The 22,537-nt window shown below is 35.3% G+C and overlaps 1 protein-coding gene across 3 annotated transcripts in view; it reads right to left on the bottom strand.

Moving 5' to 3' along the window:
* Positions 1-22,537, bottom strand: part of Disp1 (dispatched RND transporter family member 1) — a 196,107-nt gene that overhangs the window by 147,953 nt on the left and 25,617 nt on the right. The window contains exon 1 of one of the 3 annotated variants that reach the window (XM_047521421.1): positions 6,541-6,556. The exons of the other annotated variants lie outside the window; for them this stretch is intronic. The gene's annotated coding sequence lies outside the window, so the exon portion shown is untranslated. Of the gene's footprint in view, positions 1-6,540; positions 6,557-22,537 lie in introns of those variants that run through there. 3 annotated transcript variants of the gene reach the window in all.

Here is a 22,537-nt window from a genome sequence, read left to right on the forward strand (position 1 = left end):
TATAAACTACCCAGTCATGGATATTCTTTTATAAGCAATAGAAAACAGACTTAAATTCTATCATTATACTCTTACCTATACTTATCACATAGAATGACATCTGGATTTTATTATGGATGGAATGTCACTATTCACATCACTGAATACACTATGCATACAATCTACCTACCTTCTCTCTTCTTCCTAATAAACAACCATAGCTTATTCTATAATACAGACTCTACTGGCATAATCAGGAAAAATCAGAAGACAATACTGTCTCAAAAACAATAGGCTCTGGGCTTGGGTTGTGGCTCAGTGGTAGAGCGCTTGCTGGCAGGTATGAGGCACTGGGTTCAATTCTCAGCACCACATATAAATAAATGAATAAAATAAAGGTCTCAACATCTAAAAAAATATTTTTTAAAAAAATAGGCTCAAGAAAAATAGAACAAAATTATAAAAATATCACTAGAATAATCTTAAAAGTTACTTAAACCTCTTCTGATCAAATGATATTTTAATAGCAAGATTCTATAATATGAATTTGGAAAAAAATAAATAAGCCAAAATAAATAAGTCAAAACAAAAAATAAGTTAATCAACTAAAAGAATATATTTTATTAACTGAGTTACATTTTTTAAAAATTAAAAATTAAACTGATAGGAAACCAACATTTAAAATGTTTTCTAAACATGCTTTAAATTAAACCTAACAAATTTACATTTTACTTCAATTTCTGCTTTTGAAATAGCCACTAACCCATAAAGGATACTGAATAGTCATTAAAAATTCAGATTCATTATGAATTTTTCTGAACATTTAGTCATGTCAAGGGATGAATACATTTCTAAATGTTAACATTCCAACAAATTTTCACCCAAAAAGTTGTTTATTGCAGAGGGAGAAAAAAAAGTAATAAGTAATAAAGCTTCAAAATTATCATCTTAGAATTGACGCTGAACTGTCTTGTTAAGGTCCAGACAGAGCTATAACACATAAATACACACAAACAAGTTCAAAGTTATAACAAAAATAATTTAAAATGACAAAAACATATTATTCAAATTCCCACTTATAAAATGTGGTTAAAAAATGTTTACTACACTAAGTGTACTGCATTACAGATCTATATGTTTCAAAAACACTTGCTGAAACCAGAACTGATATTTGTGTAAATTTTGTCTTTTACTTTATATTGAAAAATTATGTAAGTCAAAACTGAATAAAAACTATACTGAAACTTAAAAAAAAAAAAGGCTTGCAAGCAACAGTGTCTATGATTAAATGTCAAAACAAACATGTAAATTATTAGGTTATATTTACTATCAATCTATCTTATTTTCTACTTCTGTCTTTTGGTTTAGAATGACAAATGAACCACAGAATCAATTCTGAATGCACATAAAACATTAGTAATACTTCACTGTGCCTTTCTTTGGTATTTACCACAAAGTAAATACTTTGAATATTCTTTAAAAGACAAATTATTTTTGCTAAACTCTTTGACCTGCTCAGAACAAACAAATCTGTCTCTTAAGTGGAGATTTTACCTTATTAATAGCTAGGTTATGAAAGTTATTTTACCTTAGTAAACAACATTTTGTTGAAATTTAGTCAAAAATTTTAAATGTCCCGTTTTTAGTGAAATCAATTAGCTAAGTCCTAAATGCTGAGATTGAAATTCAACAATTCTCAGCCTTTTTTACACTTGAAATACCTCCTTCATGATCTGCAACTAAATTTAAGCAATTTTTAACAACTGGAGAGGGATTCTAAATCCCACTTCACAATATCTTAAACTATTCACTTAGAAATATAATTATCAATACAAATCCCAATTGTTTCATTGTTTCCTTGCCACATGGCCCCATGCCACTAATATATTTTTTGCATTCAGAAAAACTCAATGTCTTACTTAAAAACAGCTTTGAAAATTGGCTCAAGGCCTATTTGCAATTGATACTAAAGCTTAAATACCTTCCCAGCAAAGTTACACTAACTTCAAAATACTCTGGGATCAACCATCAAAATGTTTTTGTTTCGGTTACGACACTAATGAACACCAAATGCTGGAATTTGTTTTAGAGGTCTAGTACATCAAGGATTTTCTTAAAAGGAAAGGCTAGATCAACTATCCATTATACAACTAAAGGCCGATTAGTCAGCACAGATATAAATATACTTGAAAGATATAATACTTACGTGTACAATCAAGCATAAAAATGTTTAATTCAGAAAGCCTGATTAATCAGCCATCATCTTTTTCCTATAAAAACACCAAACTCCTAGTTTCTAAGCCACACCTGAAAGTTCTTCCTTTCATCCCTTGCACAAGCCACTTAACCTTCATCTTGATTTCTCTATTCCTATAAAATAAGGTAGTACTACTATACTTTCTTATCCCACAAAGGAGTACCAAACACTTTGGAAGCAAAAAGCGGGTGAGAGGAAATTCAACTCATCAGGTCTGTTAAAGCTACTAAGAACTACTGATTAGGTATCATTTTAAGAAACAAAGTAAATGATATTTTAAGGACTGGGAACATGGCTCAGTGGTAGAGTGCTTGCTTAGCATGCATGAGGCCCGGTTAGATCTCCAGCACTGCATTAGAAAGAAAGGAAGAAAAGAAGGTAGGGGGAAAAAAACGCTATTTTTAAAAATACAAAAGCAAAGACTGCAAAATGAGCTCTTCTGAACATATTCTACAGATGAACACTAAGCATGTAAGAAAAGGTGGCACTTTAAGGGATATTTCAAGTCCATGGGTGCCTGTCCTAGCCCCAGCAACATACCTCAACAAGGTATATCAATTATGTTCAGCAGTAACAACAATGATAACATCATTTATCTTCTTTTGCTGCTATTTTTGCTTCTAATGTTGATTCTTCTGTGCAATGGCATTGGTTTCTGGCTGTCCTCACATCGGATAATCTTGGTTGCTACAACCATCACTGTCAATCTCATCTTTCTTTTCCAGCTTCTTTTCATTTTCCTCCTCTTGTCTTTGGATAACCACTGTGATTTCACACTTCTTGGCCTTAAATCTGGCCTTTTACAGAATTCAACATTCAGATGGCTTTCCTTTTGGTTTATCAATTTCTAATCCCTCCTTTTAGCTATCATAGTCAAATCTTTGATTCTTATTTTCTATTTTTAAATTGAAGAAAACTGCTCAAAAGGAAATTTTCCCCCTTCCACTTAGTGCTTTATTTTCAAGTTTCATTCTATTCTCAGAATACAGATCACTAAATAACTAAGGTTTTACAAGCATATCATATTACAAATTTACAAGATACTAATCCATTAAGAAATGGTTTAACAAGTGAATAGTGTAAATAAGATTCTTATAATGAAAGTTAAAATTTTTGAAAGAAATGCTTTTAAATATCTCAATTATTTCAGAAGTATCTTTATCTTTGCAACTGAAAAAAATTACTAGTCACTGCTATTTATTCTTCAAAGAATCTCCACCTAATTCTTGGAACTATTTTGTTTAGTATAATTTTAGATGCATTATTTAATAATAATAAAACTGCATTTCTTTAAAAAAAATTCTGCCTTTTTTTTTTTTTTTTCACTATCTTGGATTTTGATGGCTTCCCAATCAGTTAGAACTGATGAGGTTTATCATTCTACCAGTATATATCAAGTAGAGACCAAACTCCTTTGTAGTAATATGTCTGTAAATGCAAGGTTCTATGTTATATAAAATCAAGGCAAATTCATTGCATTTTAAATTTCTAACCATTTCTAAATGGCACTCCCTAAAATCCATAAACTATGTGTAAGCTAATAATGGTACATTATTCTGAAATGTCATCAGACTAACTGATATACTGCAACACTGTTATAGTATATAGCTTTATTTTCCAAAGAGTATTCTGTGTACTCAAAGTGCCTCAGAAAACTGAGGGATTACACAGGGAAAAGAGGTTCTGAGGTCAAATAAATATGGGAAACAAAAATGAACCATTTTTTTTAACTGTAGGACTTCTTAGTACCATGGCATATACTATAACTCTCCAAAACATGAGTGTACACATGTATGTGTATATATGTTGGGAAACATTTACCTAATTTTTCTCAGTTTATGATTACAAACCATATTCCAGCAAGGTATCTCCCAAGACTAGAGTTCCATGGAATATACTTTGTAAAATACTGATATACAACGAAAACACTGCCGCTATTGGTTACTGGCTTTTTTTTGAATATTTTTTTAGTTGTCAATGGACTTTTATTTTATTTATTTATATGTGGTGCTGAGAATTGAACCCAGTGCTTCATATATGCTAGGCAAGCGCTGCCACTAGGTCACAACCCCAGCCCCTGGTTACTGTTTTTAATCTTTAAAATAAAGCAACTTCCACCTAAAACTGCATTTGGAAAAGAACTAGTTATTTGTGGAAAGGGACTAAGGCATATAAAGAAAGTGTAGTTATAATCTCTCTCTAAATCAGTAACACCTGAAAGGACAAACAGTGCTTTGCCCATATTAAACTCTTCTGCTGAAGCTATAGAATATAACAAGTCTTCTTTTTTTTTATATGACATATTTTGTTTAATAAATACCTCAGTGGTTTTAGACATGTCGTTTTTTTATATAGGTTATCTAGGGACTTTAAATAATACAATCAAGAAAAATTCTTTAAGACTTCTAAAGAAGAGTTGCCTATAAAAGTAAATAAATGTCAATCTTAGTGTCTTAATGTTTTGAAGTATCAAATTCAAATAGAATCTTTAGACTTCTTTCCTGGACCATGGAATTAGACAAGGAGCAAAAACACTCAATTCCTCAGGTACCAAAATAATTAGAACAAAGGCATTACTAGACTCAAAACTCATTTAGGTACTAGTGCAAACACAAAAATGAATAGTGAAATGTCTAAAAATCCAATCCTTCTGTATCTCACCTGCCATTTTTCTCTAGTTATTAAGATGTTGCAGACACTACAAACATTGTATCAATACCAACAAAAAGTAAAAGACCCTAAAGCTGCACATACTATACCATTATATTTTGAAATAATAGCAAACTTTACCAATTTCAATACTTCATTAATATAATTATTAGCATATAAATGTCAAAGATGCTTATAATAAATATCACTTTAAAATAAAACAGTATAATCATTAAACAGCTTGGTAATAAAACACTAACAGTGAATATTACTGTTAGAAAAATTCTGTTTTAACAAAATTTACTTTAAGTAATAAAGTAAGCCCCACTGGGGCTGGGGATACAGCTCAGATGGTAGAGGGCTTGCCTTGCAGGCACAAGGCCCTGGGTTCAATTCCCAGCACCACAAAAAAAAAAAAAAAAGAAAAAAGAAAAAAGAAAAAAAGAAAAAGAAAGCCCCACTTTACTAAGACAGTCTTCTAGAGATGGAAATTATTTCTAGAGCTGGTAACTGTTTAAATTAGGAGTCTAAATAGTGGTTAAGTACATTAACTCTGAAACCCAGACAGGGGTTCAAATCCCAGCTGTGAGTCTTAACTAGCTGGATAACCCTTAGCAAGTTACCTAACTTCTCTGTGCCTGCTTCCTTATATAAATGGAAAAATAACAGTAACCACCTCATAGGGATTTTGTGAGGATTAAATGATTTGAGAACAGCATCGAGCATATAGGAAACAATATACTAATGTTAATTAAATACACTTTATTTGTTATGAGATGCTATTTATAAAGAAACCTTCTTAAAATAATGCTTAGCAAGTTCTAAATGTCAAATATACAGAGAAAACAAAAAAAACACATTCATATAAGAAAGATTTATAGATGAAAATGCTATTTATCTCACTTCATCAACTGCAACATATTCATTTAATTATTAAAGCATTTTATGTGCCTGACACTGTGCTATGTAATGTCACAATGATAAATAAGATAAAATCATTGCCCCAAATGAGTCAAGAACCTTGCTTACCTTTACCTCTATTAATAATTTAATGAAAACACATTGTGTATATATACTATTTAAGTAAATGGTAAAACTATGTACAGAAATGCCAAGAGCTTGCTTTTGTAATAACTTTTGATTTTGTTTTTTTAAGAACCTTCCAAAACATATTGCAAACAAAACTGATGGCTGGTGACAGGGAGGTACAAGCATAGGTAATAATATTTTCTTTTCACTGTTGTCTTAGAACTCAGTTATTAACTAAAGAATGTTGGAAACTATAGCTTAGGTTTGGTGGCTAAAGTTAAAAACAAACGAATGCTCTCCTCTGATATCAAATAATTCCATCATTCTGAGAAAAATAAACAAGTAATTTTAAGCATGTGGTTGCCTCTTGACTTTAAGGCATATCCATGATGGCTCTCACATCCTCGAACTTCTGTTGCAGGTAGACTGATACTTTCCAACCTGCATCTTAGCCAGTTAATCTGCCTAGGCTCAGAGACTCTCACTTGGATTATTGAAGTAGGAATCATACACACAAAACTTCAATCAACATAAATGAATGATCAAATGGCATTTAAAAGAAAAACTTCTATCTAGAAACCAAAATTTTTAAATCTATAATCCTTCTAAGAGCAGAAAATAATTACCAAAGTGACTGTCTTCCTCTTCAAGCTCTTGGCAGTTGCAATCAGCAGGATTTTCCTACATTTAAATATTTTGGAAATAAGATAATACATTCTTAGGAAAAGACTCTCAAACTTCCAGACTTCTCCATTCCTTGCTAGCTACTCAGTGGACAAAATTAGTTCCATCTATTAATCTTTAAGTTGTTTTTTCTTAATTTTTATTTGTAATTTTTATTTGTAATAATTTATAATGCACATACATAAAATTTAGCATCTTAACCATTTTAAGTGTACAGTTCAGTTTTTTAAGTGTATTCACACTGATGTACAATTTCTAGTACTTTTTCATAGTGCAAAACTGAAATTCTATACCCGCTAAACAACTTTCCATTTCCTCCTTCCACCTGTCCCAGGCAACCACCATTCTCCTTTCTGTTTCTACAGTTTTGACTAATCCACCTCAAATAAGTGTAATCACAGTATTTGTCTTTTTGTGACTGGTCTTTCATTTCATATGATGTTCTCAAGGTTCATTCATGTTATAGCATGTGTCACATATCCTTCCTTTTCAAAGTTAATCATGTTCCACTGTATCACATTTTGTTATCTAGTCAACCACTGATGGACACTTAGGTTGCTTCTACACTTTGCTATTATGAGTAATCTGGCTACGAACATGGGTATAAACTGATTTTTATAAAGGACTCATCAGAAGTTAAAAACATCAGAATTATCTGATAATGGATACAATATGAAAAGATAAGGAAAACAGATTTATCACATGGTTTTCTAATAAAGTATGCTATTTTCCATGCAATGAAATAGACAGAAAAATAGCAAAAAATAGTCATTTATTTATTTGAATTGTCACTAAGCTCTATTTCTTTCACAAAAGGTTTAAAACTCTATCACACCAATTAAGTGAAAATTACTTTTTATTTCTAAAATGAATACATATAAAGAATTATAGGAGTTTCCAGAAATATTTTTCAATGGCAAATAACTGTACAATTTTATAGAAAAGCTTTAAACAATGCCTGGTTTTTTTCACAAAACCTCCATACAACTTCACTAATTCACATTTTTTTCAAACTTGATTTTTCAAAGAGAAAACATAATATACCTGTTTTTGAGAGTATCTAATCACAAAATCAATAAAAGCCGCTTAAAATATCAAGGATGAGGAATTATTATTAAGTCTTACATAATACTCAATAAAAGCTTTTCTATCTAGACAAAAGTACTTATAAAATGAACATAATATATACATATACCCATGTCAGAGCATTTGCTTCAACTTCTAGTTAATAATATGTTATTATGTGTTCAATAATCCTAAAAGTTTAAATTATATGTTATAACATTCAATTTCCATACCAAAGTGTTGCTATTGTATAGCATTAGCTATGCTACCTTCTAGTATTCCTTTTCTCAGAGCACTGCTCAACAATGCCCTGTGGGCTTAGTCCTTACATTTATATAAGGATGAAAGTTCTTCCTATAAGAAGTTTTGAGATTATTTACCATGCTGTCACAAAAAAATTTGATGTCTGATATGTGGAAAAATGATAAATATAAAATTAACTCCATGTACTTACATAGACAGGGATTTAAAAGTCATTGTTTTGTGAGAAATATAAGACAATTCTGAAAAGATGAGAAAATATTAATGGTAGTTTCTCAAAGGGGTAAGACTGAAAAGCTGGTAGAGAAAGACTGTTGGGGGCTGTGCCAGCCAGAATGGCGCCTGATCACATCGGCAGTGAGGAGGTTAATTGACATAAGCGCACTCAGGTGATTTATCACTGGCCTTATTGAGTTAAGTCCACTCGCACAACACGTGCACAGGTGTTCCCCAGAGAGCCTGCTTGGGCCTGCTCCTTTTGACCCTTGCCATGATGGGGCAGCTGGCTCCTCGCCTGATCGCAACTGGCGTGGCCCCACCCTCCGCCTCCTGGAGGGAATATTAAGCAGGCAGTAAGGCACGACAGTAAGGAGCAGCAGTAAGTAAGATGCAACAGTAAGAGCAGCAGCTAGCAGAAAGAAGCAGAGGAAGCCATTAGCAGAAAGGAAGAAGAAGAAGCGGCAAGCAGATAGAAACAGCGAGTAGGGGCAGCGGCGGAAGATCCATCGCAGAGCGGAGAACTGAGAACACATCTTTAGGTTGCTGATCACAGATCGCAGTACGTGGGACGCATCATTAGGAAGCACCTCAGATAGATGCACCCTTAGTTCACAGGATGCAGGACGCACTTTAAGAAGAAGCAGCAGAACTAAGAAGATAAGATTTCTGAAAGTGTAGTCTCTCTCTCTTAAGCAAAGTCTTTCTCTCCGATAAACAAAGCCTCTCTCTCTCTCTCCTCTCAAAGCAAGTAAACCTCATTTCCTCTATCCTCTATAAACAAGCAAGCAAGGAAGGAAGCAGCTCAGAAATAGAGGTAGCTCAGTTTCCAGTCCACCACCCATAAAGACCCGCGCAAATTGTTGCTGCAGGCGGTGACAAATACCCGTGGATTTGGCACCGCAAAGAGCCAGTGACAAAAGACTTTATTTTTAAGGTAGTAAAACTATTCTGTATGAGCTCTAACAGTGGATACATGACATTACACATTTGTCAAAATCCAAACAATTGCTCAACACAAATCTTAATGTGAAATCTAAAGTCAACCATGAATTTTAGTTAATAACAATATATTAATATTGCTTCATCAATTGTAACAAAGGTACCACAAATTGTACTTTCCACTCAGTTCTCCTGGAAACCTAAAACTGTTCTAAAACTAAAGTCCATTAATTAATATAAGATGAAAATTATTGATTTTTTTAAAAAACAAGTATAATAGTTATTGCTTTTATGCAAAACAAATTTTTAAATAATCACAACTAATATAAATTTGGGAGATAAAATCAAGGTAGACTATGAAACTGTAGAGCTTTCATTCAATAAGCTATTTTGCCATTTATAGAAGGCTAGTATCCAGCTGGACACAGTGGTGCTTGTCTGTATCCCAGTAACTTGGGAGACTGAGGCAGGAGGATTCCAAGTGCCAGGTCAGCCTCAGCAACTTAGTGAGACCTTGTCTCAAAACAAAAAGAAAAAGAAAGAAAGGGGAGGGGGAGGGAGAGGGGAGGGCAGTGGCAGTACTGCTAGCACTGCCAACAGCTAACATCCAGAATATTAAAGTGCACAGTATATAGAAACCAAGAGATATCGTATACAGGTGCTCCTGCTTTTCAGTACCTAGATACCATACTAGAAGTATCTATATCTAGATATTTATATACAACTTTTCACCATAACCTCCTAAGGTACCTTTCTGTATATTTTCCCCTAATTATACTCACCCATGAATTTTTTTATTGTTCTTTTTAGTTATACATGAGAGTAGAATGTATTTTGATATATCATACGTACATGGAGTATAACTTCCAATTGTTATGGTTGTTTATGATGTGTAGTTACACTGATCATGTATTCATATATGAACAAAGGAAAATTACATCCAATTCATTTTACTGTCCTTCCCATTCCGACCTCCCCTCCCATTCCCCAATTTCCCCCCATCCAATCTGGTGAACCTCCACTCTCCCCTCAACCTCCGCCTATTATGAGTCAGCATCCACATACCAGAGAGAACATTCAGACTTTGGTTTAGAGGGATTGGCTTATTTCACTTAGCATGATAGTCTCCAGTTCCAACCATTTACCAGCAAATGCCATAATTTCATTCTTCCTTATAACTGAGTAATATTCCATTATGTATATTTACCACATTTTCTTTATCCATTCATCTGTTGAAGAGCACCTAGGTTGGTTCCACAGCTTACCCATTGTGAATTGAACTGCTGTGTACATTGATGTGGCTGCGTCTCTATAGTATGCTTATTTTGAGTCTTTTGGGTATATGCCTAGGAATGGGATAACTGGGTCCATGTAATTTTAATACCACAATATACTCATTATTCTTTTATATTATTATGAAGTCACTCTCCTCCAAGCATAGACTAAATTGCAATTTCTTTTTCCTAAATCTTTCTTATTAGTGCTTTTTAATTATTCAGAACAATGGATTTCATTGTAGTGTATTCATAAATGTAAATAACATACTTTTATTTCTCCTAAATCTTAAGAAGCAAAAAGATGTGGTCAACTTTAATCAGTCCATCTAAAGTTCGGTAGAGGATACTCTAAATTATACTAATGAGTCCAGAGAACAGCAAAAAGAAAAAATAGGTTTGGATAAATACTCCCAAACCATTCATTAGTGATTCTGTTCTCAAGCCCAACCTATCTAAAACATGCAATAGCTATTTTAGAAAAAAAAAAAAAATGGAAAAGATGTCAAACAATTTTTTGGTACATCAGTAGGTTTAACAGCTTAGCTTTCCCCTTTATTTTTACCAAATATTACTTCTGTAACGGAAAATATTTATAATAAATACTTTTTTCAAATTGGCTTAATTAAGCATTTGAAATCTTTCTAATTTTCTTAATAAAGTACAATTAATCAATTCATCATTCCATCAAAACTGAAAAGATAAGACTAATGGCAAGATAAAAAACCATTATTAAATGGAAACAGCACAGAAAGATTTCATCTCACTCCAGTCAGAATGGCAATTATCAATTATTAATTATAAATATAAGTAACAATAAATGTTGGCAAGGATGTGGGGGAAAAGGTACACTCATACGTTACTGGTAGGACTACAAATAGGTATAACTACTATGGAAAGCAGTATGGATATTCCTCAGAAAACTTGGAATGGAACCACCATTTGACCTAGCTATCCCACTCCTCAGTTTATACCCAAAGGACTTAAAATCAGCATACTACATGATGCAGTCATGTCCATATTTATAGCAGCTGAATTCACAGCCAAACTATGGAACCAACCTGTATGCCCGTCAACAGATGAATGGATAAAGAAAATGTGATATATACACATAATGGAATATTACTCAGTTTTAAAGAAGAATGAAATTTTGGCATTTGCTGGTAAATTGATGGAGCTAGAGAATATCAAACTAAGTGAAATAAGCCAATCCCCCCCCAAAAAAATGCCAAATGTTTTCTCTGATATCCAGATGCTAATTCACAATGTCGGGGAAGGGGACAAGGAAAAATAGAGGAATTTTGGATTAGGTAGAAGGAAGAGAAAGGAAGGGAGAGGGTACGGGGGTATGAAGGACAGTAGAATGAATCAAGACATTACTACCCATATATGATTACACAACCAATGTGATTCTACATCATATACAACCAGAAGAATGAGAAGTTACACTCCATTTATGTATGATGTATCAAAATGCATTTTATTAGCATGTATAACTAACTAGTACAAATAAAAAAATAACCACCATGTTCACACACAAAAAAATCAATGTTCAAGGACAGAAAGTCAATACAACTGTGGTTCAAACATGTGGAGTGGAAAACTAGAATTCATGGGTTCAAATCTCACCTCTATTTTTTCTTAGTTATATAATTTAGGCAAATATCTTAATCTTCAACTCAGTCCCTTGACTAGGAAAAAGGGAATAATGAAAGTCACCATCACAAGATTTAAGGTTCAAGTGATCAAATGAGACAATGCCTTTAGTCAAGAAGTGGGCACATCATACACATCCAATAAATGTTAGCTTAAAACAAAGAGATGCTATTAATATGTGGAAATAAATTAAGCCCACATAGCTCTTCATTCACACTCCAAGGTAGGAACACTGCTGCAGAGCTTTAGGGCATGAAGATACAAAGCTTTATTGGTTTTCATAAAGATACTATTTGAACCATGACCAATGTTTCACAGAAAAGCTTTGTTCATAATGTAATGACTAACACTAATATTATGGAATATAAAAAAATAATCAAGAAGCAGACAGCCATAACATGAATGCTGAACTGTATGAACACATCTGATTTTCTTTTTAAATATTTTTAGCTGTAGATGGACATATACCTTATTTATTTATTTTTATGTGGTGCTAAGGATCAACTCCAGTGCGTCATACACATGAAGCAAGCACTTTACCACTGAGCCACAACCCAGCCCCAGATCTGATTTCTTTAATTTTCTTATTTTTTAGATTTTTCTCTAGATCTGAATTTGAACGTTGTTATGGTTTGGATGTGAGGGGTCCCCCAAAAGTTCACATGTGAGATGATGCAAGAAGGTTCAGAGGAAATGATTGTGTTATAAGAGTCTTAATCTAATGATTGAATTAAGCCCCTGATAGGGATTAACTGAGTGGTAATTGAAGTAGCAGCATGTGGCTGGAGGAGGTGGGAATTGAAGAGTGGCTATGGGGTATATATTTGTATCTGGCAAGTTAGAGTCCCTCTTTCTCCGTTTCCCTCTGCCACACACTCCACCATGATGTTCAGTCTCAATTCAAGCCCCGAGTAATGGAGACTGCTGTCCATGGACTGAGACCTCTGAAACCTTGAGCCCCCAAATAAACTCTTCCTCCTTTACAATCATTCTGGTTGGATCCTTTTAGTCACAGCAGCAAAAAAGCTGACTAAAACAGAAATTGGTCCTGAGAAGTAAAGTCATTGCTATGACTAACCTGACCGAGTGGTTCATCTTTTTGAGCTTTTTGGAATTCATGGGAGGAATTTTGAGATGTTTAGCAGTGCAAGCTGGATATGCTTTAGGTTGTTGTACATAGAGCTTAACAGGCAATTCCAGTGGGAGCTCAGAAGACCAGAATGCCAAGAGGACTGTGGACAGAGAAGAAAGGGCTAAAGAGAGTTTAGAGGAAAAAGAGGACACTATTGGTAACTGGATTAGGGGCCATTCCTGTTATGTTCTGGCTAAGAAGTTGTCTGCATTTGCCCGTGTCCTGAGACTTTCTGTGAGGCTAATTTTAAAAGGGAAGGATTTCTTAATCTGGCGGAAGAAATGTCTAGAAAGCATAACATTCAGGAAGTGGCACGGGTATTGCTGGTGGCTTTTAGCCAATTTTATTGTGATATTCAGAAGCAGAAAGCAGAACAGAAAGATTTGAAAAACTTGGATTTGAAAGACAGGAGTAAAACGGGCCTAAAGAAGTTGCAGTTCTTAAAGATATTACTGCCACTAAAGAAATCCTAAAGATTCTGTCTTAAGACAATAAAAAGAAGATGGCTTGAGGGCATTTCAGGAGCTGGCAAGACCCCACTCATCTCAGGTTCAAGGGAATAAAGCGAAATTTCTCTTGAGAAGAGATCAGTGGGGCACCCTTCTTGCACAAGGGGCCTAGGAAGTTTTTTTCAATGTGCTCAGTCACCCAGACACTCAGAAGATGCTGCAGCAAGAGTCCCTGAAGGCTTGGCTACTGCTCAAGATGGTGGCAGACCTTGGCATCAACCATGTAGTGCTGGTTCTGCAGAAATGCAGAATGCTGGAGTTAGGGGGTCATAGAAGCTTCCGCCAACATTTCAAAGGAAGGTCTAGGAGGTCAGGAAAATTGAAGCAGGGTCAGAGTCCCTATGGACAGCCCCTAAGAGGGCAAAGGATGGAGATTTGAGGAGGAAGTCAAAGATGCAGTGGAGACCCCCAAGATTAAGAAATGCCAGTAATGTGGGACATCGTTCTAGGAAAGCTTCAGGAATTGGGCAAAGACAAGCCAACAGAAAGGCCACTTGGGCTGTAACCAACATGGCCACAGGGTTGGAGCTATACAAGCCCATTAGAGAGAACATCATGATGCCGTGCGCCCCAGATGCTGGACATGGAGCTACTGGACTTCCTTGCCCCACTGGATTTCGGTCTTGCTTTGGTCCTATCCCTTGTTTCTAGTCCTTGATTTTGTAAATGGAAATGTTTACTCTGTACCTTTATATATTGGATACTTGTAAATTGCTTTTAATTTTACAGGAGCTCACAATGTGAGATTGCCTTGAGCCTCAGAGAAGACTTTGAACATAAATTCTGAGCATTCTTGGAACTGTTAAGACTACAGGGATTCTTGGGAATGAACTAAAGGTATTTTGCATTGTCAGATAAGTGTGAGCTTTTGGAGGCCAGTGGCGGAATCTTATGGTTTGGATGTGAGGTGTCCCCCCAAAAGTTCATGTGTGAGACAATGTAAGAAGGTTTGGAGGTGAAACGATTGTGTTATAGCCTTAACCTAAACAGTAAATTAATTCCTGATGGGATTAACTGAGTGGTGACTGAAGGCATGTAGGATGTGGCTGGAGGAAGTGGTTCATTGGGGGAATGACTTTGGGGTATATATTTTTTATATGTGGAGAATGGAGTCTCTCTGCTTCCTGATCACCAGGTGAGCTGCTTCCCTCTGCCATACTCTTCCATCATGATGTTCAGCCTCACTTTGAGCCCCAAGAAATGGAGCTGGCCTTCTGTGGGCTAAGACATCTAAAACCGTGAGCCCTTCAATAAACTTTTCCTCCTTTAAAATTGTTCTAGTTGGGTCTTTTAGTCCCAGCAGCGAAAAAGCCAACTAAAACAAACGTCAATTAGTAGAAGATATGGACATGTTGCAACCTCCCTCTATGGTTTATTTTCCTAATCTCTAAAATGGGGGTAATACCATTTGCCCAATAAGCCTGTTAGAATAATAAGGAATAATTCATGTGACATGCTTAGAATCATGTTTGATACATTTTAAGCAGCCAGTAAATGGTACTAAGATAACAACTGTGGTGATAATAGGCACAGCTCCTGCTTTACAATCGAATGACAAAAGAAATGGGCTCAGACTACTCTATTTCCTATTTCTTACCCAAAAAAAGTCAAAATCACCTCCTATTATTATAACTTGGAATGGAGTTCTTCCTGAGAACAGGTTGAAATATATATATAATATACCATACCTATCCTACCACAAAGTCAATTTGAAAAAATGAGTGAATGAATGAATACATAAAACACAAAAATCACTTCATCTATTACTGATTAATTCACCAACTACTGAAATATAGCCATATCCCCAATATAATGTGGTTTCTACCTATAACTAGAAAATTCTCAAAAGCCAGAACTGATAGGGCAGGAAGCAGAGATGCTACTGGAAGCATTTCATCTTTGTTCTCTGCAATGTTCTAACACTCTTTATTATAGGTGAGAAAATTATTTCTAGGATTAATATGAAGTATAATAAAAATATATTAGTTTTAAGTGAAAGAAATAAGTCATAAAAGGTCATATATTATATGATGTATGTGAAATGTCCAGAAAAGGAAAATCTATGAGATATAAAAATAGATTAGTGGTTATTGGGGGCAGAAGGGGTGGGGAGGAGATGAGAGGACCTATGAGTGGGAAGAAGTACCTACTAATGGATAAGAATTTCTTTTAGCACAGTGGCTCAGGAGGCTGAGGCAGGAGGATGGTGAGTTCAAAGCCAGCCTCAGCAAAAGCAAGCCACTAAGCAACTCAGTGAGACCCTGTATCTAAATAAAACACAAAATAGGGCTGAGAATGTGGCTAAGTGCCACTGAGTTCAATCCCTGGTACCTGCTCCCCTACCCCCGCCAAAAAAGAATTTCCTTTAGGAGTATAAAAACGTTCTAGAATCAAATGTGGTGATGGTTGCACAACTATGTGAATATACTAAAATCCACTAAACTATATGCTTACAATAAATTTTTTATGGTATGTGAAATATATCTCAAAAGAGCAATAGATAAACAGATTGATCAACCAATTTTGGCATCTCTTTTTCATAAATGACAGTAAAATCATCGGACTTGGTTCTCAAAGTGTTTCTTTCATTTAACACATTGATACAGCACTTGCTCTGTATTTGTGAGGCCTGAGTTCCACTTGCAGATCACAAAAATTAATTTAAAAAATAAGATATAAGCCAGGAACAGTGGCACATGCCTGGAATCCCAGCTACTTGGGAGACTGAAGCAGGAGGATCACAAGTTTGAGGCCAGCCTGGGCAACATAGTGAGATTCTGTCTCAAAATTTAAAAATGAAAAGGGCTAGAGATGTAGCTCAGTAGTAGATTGGCCCTGGGTTCAAACCCCAGTCCAAAAAGAAAATTAATAACCTAACAATAAAAACGAATTTTATTACTATTATGAAAAAGTAATATCTTTCCCTTAAAGTAATAAATAAGTAAACCCTAGATTTATCTCAAAATCATTATTTCACCATGTCATGCATAATAATTTATGTAGTTCTTTGAATATGAAATTTCTGGCTAAGATGAGGACTTGAATGACTCAAAGTAACATGTCCAAACTTGTAGCCTATTAGGAAAGAGTTTATGTAAGAATTCATGTTCTACATGCTTGGGCTAGTTTTTATTTCTCACAATAGAGCACACTAGAATACCTGAAAATCCCCTGCACTTTTCACTATGGTGCACTGGTCAGATGTGGCCCCTAAGGATCCAATTCCCCAGCCGCTGGAAGTATCAGCTACTGTTGGCTCACAACTGAGACTCATGCCACAACTGCTCTCTAAAGAAGCACTCTATCATGTAGGAAATGAAGTACTAAAGGCCCCTGGCATGCTGTAGTACAACTGTTAAAACCTTTACCAGTAATGACCTGGAATTAAATACTGGTAAAAAGGTAATGCATCTCAGGGCAAAGCAGTAATTAAAAGGACTATGGAACTGATGCTTTGCTGGGTACTATTGAAGCAAGGGCCAAAGCCAGTAAAAGGTTAAGGCTGATAATCACCAACATAAGGTGAAGCAGAAGCAAAGTTCTGGTTGGGAAACATGGAACCCTGAGACTGGGGATGAAGATATTTACATGATTTCAATCTCCCCAGTTCGGGAGCTATCTGATTCTGTACAAATTAGTCTTTTCCCTTTCCTGAAGTTAATGCAGAGGCTAATACCTCAAAATACAACCTGTGTCCTCCAGGATCTATCTCCACCTCCATCCCAAATCACAATAACCATGTTTGGAACATGCTGAATCTGTGAAGAAAGAAAGAGACTATATATGCTGAAAGAGTTGTAGAGCTTAATCAATATGTACCAGCAGGAGTCAGACTCCTGAAAGTCTGAAAAAAGTGAAGGCCCACATTAAGTAAGGAAGAAATGTCAGAACTTCTGTAGCAGACAATATGGTAAAGGAATAAAGGGTTCAGAGATTTGGGCATGCCAGAGAGTAAGTAAAAGGTAAAAGCTGGAAAAACTGCCTGCACACTATGCTGTATGAGAGGGTCCAGAGTACAATAAATTTCCCAAAGCAATAAGGAATATACACATTGCTGAGAAGCTTAGTGTGGCTGTCCTTATAAACCAGAATGGCCATCAGGAGATACTGTTAGAAGCTAAGCTCCCTGAAGTACAAAGACCAGACCCCCATGCCTGAATTTTGGACATCTCTGAAGGTTTACGATAGGTCCAGGTTTCTTCATGAGATCAGCTAAAGTCTCTGCCCTCAATCCTTCACTTCTCTCACAGGCTACTGCCAAAATGATTGCCTAAGAACTGCCTGTATGCAAATCTCCACTTCAAATACTTCTCTGTCTATTCCCTGGGCAACCAGACCTCAGACATCCTCAAAAATCTCCAAATGCTGGATGAAATAAAATAAATATTCCCTTAAATGCACAGTAAATTACGCCAAGGCCCAAACAAGACAGGAACTGAAAACCAGAACAGTAAGCATGAACTAACTGTGCCTATCCTGCCGAGATGTGCCAGTCTCCATAATCAAAACTTCTGAATTGTAGCTGGAAATGAAGCGTCAGCCCTGAGATAAAGGAAGTCAGAACTACTACCAAGTTCCCCATCAAAGAAGTTATCCTAGGCTTTAGGTGAGGGGAAAAAAAATCTACACCTAGAACTTAAATTGTGGGTCAACCTTCACAAAGGTTTAAAGTTCAAATTTATACTACTGCATGATCCCATAAATCTGAGGCTCAGAAATTTATTTTCAAAGAGATCTCAAATAAAATTCCTGAGATAGCTAGCAAAAATAAATGTAAAACTACTTTGAATATACAGAATTCTACCAAAAAAGAATTCTGCCCTAAGGAAGAGTTCACAATCCAAGGTTATAAAGCACAAAGAGAAATAACCCACCAAGAGAGGAAGAATTGACACAGAAGTCAGTAAAATTACACATCAAAAAACTACAAAATTTTAAAATTATATATGTTTATTTGGGGGAGGGAGGTACTGGGGATTTAATCCAGGGGCACTTAACCACTGAGCTATATTGCCAGTCATTTTTAATTTTGATACAGGGTCTTGCTAAGTTGTCCAGGTTAGTCTTAAACTTGTTATCCTTCAGCCTCAACCTTCCAGTACACTGGGATGACAGGCACACGCCACCATGCCCAGTTAACAACTAGTTTTTGTTTTTTTAAAAAAGGAAGACAAGTTTGGGAAGTGACCTACGATGCAGAACAGAAATAAGGAGATAGAAAATTGAAAATGGGATTAAGAAATATAGAGGATTCCATCTCACCCCAATCAGAATGGCGATTATTAAGAATACAAGCAACAACAGGTGTTGGCAAGGATGTGGGGAAAAAGGTACACTCATACATTGCTGGTGGGGTTGCAAATTAGTGCAGCCACTCTGGAAGGCAGTATGGAGATTCCTTAGAAAACTTGGAATGGAACTACCATTTGACCCAGCTATCCCACTCCTTGGCCTATACCCAAAGGACTTAAAATCAGCATACTACAGAGATAGAGCCACATCAATGTTCATTGCTGCTCAATTCACCATAGCCAGATTGTGGAACCAACCTAGATGCCCTTCAGTTGATGAACAGATAAAGAAACTGTGGCATATATATACAATGGAATATTACTCAGCCATAAAGAATGATAAAATTATGGCATTTGCAGGCAAATGGACGAAATTGGAGAATATCATGCTAAGTGAGATAAGCCAATCTCAAAAAAACAAAGGAAGAATGATCTCGCTGATAAGTGGACGATGATACATAATGGGGCGTGGGAGGGGTTAGTTTTAGGGTTAGAGTGAGGGTTAGGGAGGGGGGCAAGAATGGGGGAAGGAAGAACTGTATAGAGGGAAAAGAGGGATGGGAGGGGTGGGGGGAAGGGGAAAAATGAATCAACCAACATCACCCTATGTAAATTTATGATTACACAAATGGTATGCCTTTACTCTATGTACAAACAGAGAAACAACATGTATCCCATTTGTTTACAATAAAAAAAAGAAAAAAAAAAGAAATATAGAGGATAGGATGAACAGGTTCAACCACATCTTATATCAAATATCAAGAAGAGAATACCAAGAAAGAGAAGCAATGTTTGAAGAGCTAATAGCTGAGAATTTTCCAAAAAAATGAGGGAAGACATTAATTGTCAGATCGATTATGTTTATCAGCTTTTCACTGCTGTGACCAAAATATCTGATGTAAACAACTTAAAAAAGAAAAGTTTATTTTGGCTCATAGTTTCAGTTCATGATCAGCTAGCTCCACTGCTCTGAGCCTGAAGCTAGAGAGAACATCATGGAGGAAGGGCATGGGGAAGGAAAGCTGCCCAGCTTATGGCAACCAGGAAGGAGAAAGAGAAAGGGAGTCAGGGACAAGAGGTAACTCCCAAGGTCATACCCCCAGTGGCCTACTTTCTCCAAACATGTCCCACAGGCCTACAGTTTTCACCATCACCAGTAAACCATTCAGCTATTGACAGATTAATGCACTGATGAAGTCAGAGCCTTCATGATCCAAGCACTTTTCAAAAGCCCCACCTCTGAGCATTGCTGCTTTTGGGACCAAGCCTTCAATACATGAGCTTTTCAGGGACAATCTAGATCCAAGCCATAACATTTGCCTAAGATCACATAGTCAATATTGATTAAGCCAGGATTCAAGTTCACCTTCTGTCTCTGACTCTCACACTAACTCTACTAAATCACACTAAATGACAACAGGAAAGTATGTGTATATATGCTGTAATTTATTGCTAAATGTGGCACAACTGGACTGGTTCTAACCAAACAGTCCTAGATGTCTTTCTTTTTTTTTAATATTTTTAGTTGTAGATGAACATAATATCTTTATTTTATTTATTTATTTTTTATGTGGTGCTGAGAATTGAACCCAGTGCCTCTCATGTGTTAGGCAAGCACTCTAGCACTGAGCCACAATCCCAGCCTAGGTGTCTTTCTTAACACTTTTTGTTTTATCACAACACTTCCTTCCACAGATAGACAGAATCCTTGATATTTAATTTTAACTCTCTTATTTTACAGAAAAAATAACTACAACTCAGATATTAGATGAGTTAATTGCTTAGGGCCCTATAGTCAATTAGTAAAAAAAAAAAAAAAGGCAAGTAGTCATTCTAAGTTCCTGATTTTCATTCAAGTGTTCTTTTCATTATCCTAGTATATCTCCCAGTGAAAGTAAAGTTTATCCTGCCATAACAAGAGTCATTCCCACATGTTAAGTGGTTTAAAATAGTATTTTTTTCTTCTAAATGATAATAAAGCACTAGTCCCAAGTAGACCCTAAAGTTTGGTCATAAATTAACACCACTGTATTTTAACTGCAAATTCATCAAGTAATGTTATCTTTGGACCAATGTAATGGTAAAAGAAGAAACCTTTACAGTCTTAATATTTTCTTCATATGAACATTCCTAAAATCTAGCATGCTCATTTACAAACACCACAAAAATAGAAGAGTTTAAGACCTTTTTTCCTCACTATTTTACCTTCAGAATCACTAAAATGTCCAAGTACCAAGTTTGCACTCAGGAAACAAAACACCTTATTTCTTCAATACGCAGAGTCAAAGCATTCACAGTTTATTCAAGTTCCATCTGCTACTACTATACCAAATACAAAAAGAGACCTAAGAAACCTACTAAATTAAGCTAAATTTTCACACGGGTGATAAAGTTGCTTAAATGAAATATAAAATTTACCGTTGCACACAACTTCTTTCTAGCTTATCTTCTCACACGCCAGTACCTAACTCCATGAGAAGATTACTCCAAATGTACCCGGTATTCTGTTACTAAACAGAAAACACTCATGTGCCACACAGTGACATTTTGGTAAACGACCCACATATATTACAGTGGTCCCATAATATTATAATGGAGCTGAAAAATTCCTATTGCCCAGTGACATCATAAGTCAAAGCAGTAGTACAATGAATAATTTACATGTTTGTGGTGATGCTGGTATAAACAAACCTGCATTGACAGTTGTATAAAGTTATAACATGATTTTGTATGATATATAATACTTGATAATGATAATAAAGGACTATGTTACTACTTTATATATTTATCATACTATCACTTTATTATTTTATAGTGTACTTCTTCTACTTATAAAGTTTACTGTAAAACAGGATGCCATGCTACACTTGCAGCAGCCTCACACATCTTGTGTATATCACATCTCTTCATTACATCATTTTCTCTTATGCTTGATTTGATCTCACATTGTTTTGTTCCTCACTGCCCTAGGAGCAATAGGCTACACCATATATACCTACATATCTGTAACCATATTACATACCATATAGTGTAGCTTTGGAGTGGGCTATACCATTTAGGTTGTATAAGTACACTCTATGATGTTTGCTTAACAAAAAAAAAAAAATAGCCAAATGATGCACTTCTCAGAATGTACCCCTAGCCCTAAGCAATGCACAACTATATATTTAAAATCATTTGGGAAAAATGTTTACATGTTTGTAAGTCAATAACTTATTCATTTTGTCCAAATCATATAACATAATTATTAGATAACAGTCTTTATTCCCTATGCAAATTTCACATAGTATAGTCGTGGTTTGGGGGTTAAAATATCAACTATATTAGAAACTATTTTTCACAAAAGATGAAAAACTTAGAGTGAATATAATTTGTATGTTGTTCAATGTGGATGACTCCAATTTGATTCCAGACAACTAACAATTATCTATGTCAAGGATACAAGCATGACCCAAGTAAAATTAAAAAATAAGTGGCCTGGCAAAATTTAAAATTACCTTTTTTCAATGAAGCTGCTTCTAACAGCTGATATATAAGTGATAACAAATAATTCAACAATCAAGATGGATCTGCTCTCTCAGAGATCTCTGAAA

This window comes from Sciurus carolinensis, chromosome 12 (assembly GCF_902686445.1).
Source record: "Sciurus carolinensis chromosome 12, mSciCar1.2, whole genome shotgun sequence".
Lineage (NCBI taxonomy): Eukaryota > Metazoa > Chordata > Mammalia > Rodentia > Sciuridae > Sciurus > Sciurus carolinensis.